Source organism: Diabrotica virgifera, chromosome 3 (genome assembly GCF_917563875.1).
Source record: "Diabrotica virgifera virgifera chromosome 3, PGI_DIABVI_V3a".
Taxonomy (NCBI): domain Eukaryota; kingdom Metazoa; phylum Arthropoda; class Insecta; order Coleoptera; family Chrysomelidae; genus Diabrotica; species Diabrotica virgifera.
Genome location: NC_065445.1, coordinates 59,087,659 through 59,093,659, shown reverse-complemented (window position 1 = coordinate 59,093,659; position 6,001 = coordinate 59,087,659).

Genomic DNA, 6,001 nt, shown 5'->3' with positions numbered 1-6,001 from the left:
AAATAGTCAGAACATTTGCATGATGCAATATCAAACAATTTCTTTTCCAATAAATCTCTAAAATCTTTAACCTTTCTTTGCATATTGGCTGAGTTTCTACTTTTCATAGGTTTTTTAATATTTCTGTATTTTTGATGTAATTCCTTTAATTTAGATTTAATTTGTTGATCGGATATTATCGGAATGGATGCTTTAACCCACAGCAATTTTAATTCAACAAGAAGAATTTCATTAATGTCACTAACAGTTGGTTCAGCATTATTTGCTGCAGCTTCTTTCATAAACTGGCGAATACACAAAAAGTTTCTGATAACATCAGCACAGGTCGGTAACATATTGTCTTTAAACTTCCTTGGTGCTCCAAAAACACAACAAGCGACGTCTGTTCGTGTTTTAGGCATGTTTTCTTTTTTTACGGATCTCACGGACACAGTTTAACAACACAGAATAAAACAACGGTTCACTGTATTGCATCTAAATTGATACTAATACAAGAAACGCAGTTTGCTCTCGAATCGAACTACTACCAAAATTAACCAAGTAAGTATTAACGAAGGCGGGCGCATCGGCGCATTACTTTAGTGGGAGGCCAATAGCCTCAAATTTCGAAGTAGTGGGGGCACCGCTAAACGAAGTCCGATCGATTTGAAATTTTGCAGGGTATTACAACAAATATGCAGACCACTTTTCCGCATACAGGCATTTTAAATTTTAAAAGTTGATTTTTTCGCTCCACCCTATTACCCATCTCTTATAAAACACTGCATTTTTAATACATACTTTTCATTCCAAAACCAAGTCTATCGTCAAATTAAAGATGCCCCAACGGGATCCCCTCTCTCCCGTAATAGCTGATATCTACATGAAACAATTTCTGGTGACATTTGCTATGTGGATCATGCGAGTTTTATGTTTTTTCAAAATAAAATTCGGAAAACATAATAATATATAGGGTGAGGCAGATAACTGGCCTATTAGAAATATCTCGAGAACTAAAGGCAACAGAATCATGAAAATTGAAATAAAGGGGTTTTGAAGGATGATCTATTAAATGAAAATATTTTCATATCTTTGCAACTTCCGGTTATACCGGAAGTTGCGTATAACTTCGTTTTTTTTAATGGGACACCCTGTATATTTTTACATTTTTGGATTCTCCTCAATATCTTCTTTCTTAAAATATGAGATTTTGTAATATTATACAGGGTATTTTAAAAGATATTTACGTTTTTTTTATTAATTTCGTAGCAATATTCACGCCCTGTAGAATTGTAATAGTTTGACACTAAAAACTCTTCTTACGTTTAAGTGATTTTCAACATAGTGTATTATTGTTAAGAATCATTAGTATAGCTAATTTTGAAATTTTAGTATACAGGGTTGGTCAAAACTCGGAATGAATATTTTCTGAGTTTTCTTAAATAGAACACCCTGTATTTTAGTATTGTAGTGAAATGATATTTCATAGTACTTTTTTATTTTATAAGTATTCCCTATAACTAACTGCTTTAATTTGTGAGTTATTGGTGATTCAAGCTAAACATTAATTGCAACAAAAAATACGTAAAATTTTATTAGGTTGGCCGTGAAAATATCCAATTATAAATAATTTTTCAGAAATAAATACATATTAATCCAGACTGCTTCTTAAAATTACCAATAATGGTTTAGCTATCAAAATACCTACGTAGTTAAAATTGTTGGTGCGATTAACAATTAAGCACAAATTAAAGCAGTTAGGTATAGGGAATGCTTAAGAAATAAAAAAGTACCATAAAATATTATTTCATTACAATACTAAAATACAGGGTGTTCCATTTAAGAAAACTCAGAAAATACTCATTCCGAGTTTCGACCAACCCTGTATATTAAAATTAAAAATATAGCTATGTTAATGATTCTTAACAATAGTAGATTATAATAAAAATCATTTGAACGTAAGTAGAGTTTTAGTTGTCAAACTACTACAATTCTATAGGGTGTGAATATTGCTACGAAATTAATAAAAAAACGTAATTACCTTTTAAAATATCCTGTATAACATTACAAAACCTCATATTTTAAGAAAGAAGACATCGAAGAGAATCCAAAAATGTAAAAATATACAGGGTGTCCCATTTAAAAAAACGAAGTTATAAGCAACTTCCGGTATAACCGGAAGTTGCAAAGAGATGAAAATATTCTCATTTAATAGATCATCCTTCAAAACCTCTGTATTCCAAATTTCATGATTCTGTTGCCTTTAGTTCTCGAGATATTTCTAATAGGCCAGTTATCTGCCTCACCCTGTATACTGCTGCGTAATATTTTGAAATTAATCGTTACAGTGTCACAACAACTTTACAATTACCGCTTTATAATTTTTGTCAAACCACACGTTTCTGTTTTCTTTTTACAGTTAAAAAGCTTATTTTTAATATAACTGATCAAATAGCATCTACTGATTTGAATTTCCTTGAAAACAATACTAACAAACATTGCATATTTGATCTTCGTTATTCAAAGTAAACAAATCTGCTATTTTGTAATATATTCTTTTAATAATTTAATAGGAAAGCAAAACCGCGCGCTTATGATTCTGACGTGTTTCATGCTTTGGTATGTTTATTTCTCCTGCAGCTCGAGTTCGGCTGTAGTGTAGGATCTTTCCACGACAAATAGTGCCTTTTAGTGGACATTATATGATGTTATTTCCACTTTAGCAGCATCTAGGGATGATATTGTTTGATTTAGGTATTTCACAATTCATAATCTTCCCGTTAAGTCTAATACCACCTGAGTATCTCAGCAAGTTTTGGTTTTGTCTCTGGGAAGAGTCTGTAAAGACCATAACGAAATGGCTTTCGATATTATAAGGACGGGAAATTATTATTCTGACTCCTTTGGTAAGTGGGAAATTACCTTCAGAAAAGCTGTCTTTGATATCTTTTTGCGAAAGGTCTTCTTTTATGCCTATCATGTAACGAGATAAAGATTTGTTTGAATTTTGTTGGGTGTGCAGCTAGAATTTAGTATGATTTTGTTAGAATATCTGGGGATGATTGTAACTATAATATCTCCGATGATGTTTCGAAATTTTTGTTTGCAATTCGTTAACATGTAGGGGCTAATATGTTTTAATATTGGAGGTTTTGCCTCACGGGTAGACTTTTGTGGAAGCGATATTTGTTTTGGGGAAAAGTTTGATAGATTTTAAAGAATAGTAGGCTTTGATGGCAAATGCTGGACGGGATATTTTCTGCGCGGTATTTGTTTTGGTTTTGTGGTCTTGCGGAGATGATTTGTGTGTGTGGTATGTCCGTCTGTACGGATAGTGTAGGTTGAACTTTGTTTCGGTTTCATGTTGTGTTATTTGAATTTGCGTTGCGGAAGCATCCTGTTCTGTTCATTGAATGTCTATTATTGTACAAATTGTATTGTTTTCTTAAGGTTTTTTGTCTGAATGTGTTTAAGTTGCGTCAGAGGTTGGAGGTGGATCGTTTATTCTGAGCTGAGAGTAGATAAGAATATAGTACGAATGCAACTCAAAATAACTCATTAGAGCAGATTATTGATAAGTTAGATTAGTATGACGATTGCATTGAAAAAGAAGCTTTTAAATCAATCGGGAATTACTGTTAAATGTTACGTAAACTATTCGTTATCTATCTATATCTACGGAAGTCCTACAGCCTGTGCCTCATCCCTTATTTCGATCTCCACCTTTATCGGTCGGTCTTTTCGTCCTCATTTAGGCTTTATCTCTCATTACCCCTCTTAGTCCTTCTCCTCATTCTAACTCTGGTCTTTTTCTTCTTCTTCTATTCGATGGATAATAATTTAAGCCTTGTTTTGGCTATTGTTTGTCTTTCATTCGCATTACATATCCGTACCATAAAACCTGTTGGGATTATATTGTCTCAAAAATATTGTAAATCCTTCCTGTTCTTCATCTTATTTCTTCATTTAGGATGTGATCAAGTCTGGACATCCGACATGCTCTCCTTAGATATAGTCCATCTCTACTACTGCCAGTTTTTGCTCTTTCATCGTCAATTAACTATTCGTTAGGTTTTTAAATTATAAATATAAATATAAATAAAGTAAATTACAATAATTACAATTAAAGGTTTATTATGTGTTATAAAGAATTATTTTTAAGTTAATTTAAAAATAGTTTCAATTTATTACGTGATTATATTAATCGCAAAAAACAACTATTACCAAAAGAGAGCTTCTAAACATTTTTCAATAGCAAAAGGTCTTATATCTAGACCATATTTTAAGAGCCGACAAATTTAATTTTTTTTTAAATCTTACACACAGCCTAAAATTTTAAACGCCTTCACGGTGCATAGCGCACGGAATCAGAAGAAGAAGTAATTAATTTATATTTGATTATTTTATATTGTATAAAAGATCTGTATTGAATATAAAATATTCTAAAAAAATATTCAAAAAAGTTTTCAATCCAATGGCACATAAGACAACATAATGTTATTCTACATCCCACCAGACTGAAAATAATGTGAAACTTCTCTGGTTACACCTCCGAGGCTTCTAGAATTTGCAAGCTGTAACGGATGCTGAGACTAAGGAAGATGAGGGAATTTTACAATTCAAAATTCACATCCCATCTCCTCAGCGCGGTAAAGTTCCAACGAGAATGGTTCCTTTCGTACTCCAATCAGAGTAAACATGTAAATCAAAATGAATAACCATTTTCAATTTCGTTGCAAAACGAAAATACAGCCGCATCATATTCTAGTCCAATCAGAGAGTGCAGCAAGCACCTCTACCGGTTTCGAAACTTATTAGTCTCTCATCAGGAGGCACATACGCTGCTCTCTCTGATTCAACCAAAACAAACCCCGGCGTGCAGTCACGGATTGCAACGAACGAAATAGCATAGATGCCCTAGCGGCAACTGCTAGCAAAAGACTAAGTTTTCAATCCAATGGCATATAAAACAACATAATGTTATTCTATGTACATCCCACCAGACTGCTCCTTAGTCTCAGCATCCATTATGGCTTGCAAATTGTAGAAGCCTCGGAGGTGTAACTAGAGAAGGTTCTTATTATTTTCAGTCTGATGGGATGTAGAATAACATTATGTTGTTTTATATGCCATTGGATTGAAAACTTAGTCTTTTGCTAGAAGTTGCCGCTAGGGCATCTATGCTATTTCGTTCGTTGCAATCCGTGACTGCACACTGGGGTTTGTTTTGGTTGGATCAGAGAGAGCAGCATACATGTGCCTCCTGATGAGAGACTAATAAGTTTCGAAACCCGTAGAGGTGCTTGCTGCACTCTCTGATTGGACTAAAATATGATGCGGCTGTATTTTCGTTTTGCAACGAAATGGAAAATGGTTATTCATTTTTGATAAAATATTCTCTCCATGACATTGTCCGAAAAATCTGTACCTTTTTCCTTTTTCAAAAAAAGTACAAAATTAAAAAGTTTTATAAGTTAACATTATGAAGAAGGAAATAACCAAATTCTTGAATAAAATATTCAAAAAAATTTAGATTAAATCGAAGAATATGAATCAGAAGTTTAAAATAAAACTCCATTAGAAACTTCATTATCCGCAACTAAATACAAATCCCCAAAGCGACTGTTATTGGTAGTAATCATATAAAAGTTTTAATTTGAAAAGTTTATACAGCGACCAGTTTGAAATAATGTTTTTTTTTTTATTTCGGTCACAAGCGCTGCAAAAATGGACAGTAGCTACAATAATCTAGATGCACATAGAGCTTCCTGTAACCTTTCCCATGCATTTTTTATAAATGCATTAAACAAATTTCATTTTTAATTGCAAGATCGAATCACGGATTTTGCATTATTACCAGGCTTAGTTTGTTTGTCGCAGTACGTGATTTAGAAGTTTAATTTGCAAATTTAAAAAAGTTAGTTTCCTGTTTCTATCCGATATTGGGTATTTACGTTTTATTTACGAAGCTCAACAGGTCTTGAAAACCTAGGGCTAAAAATATACTAATATACTTTTTCTA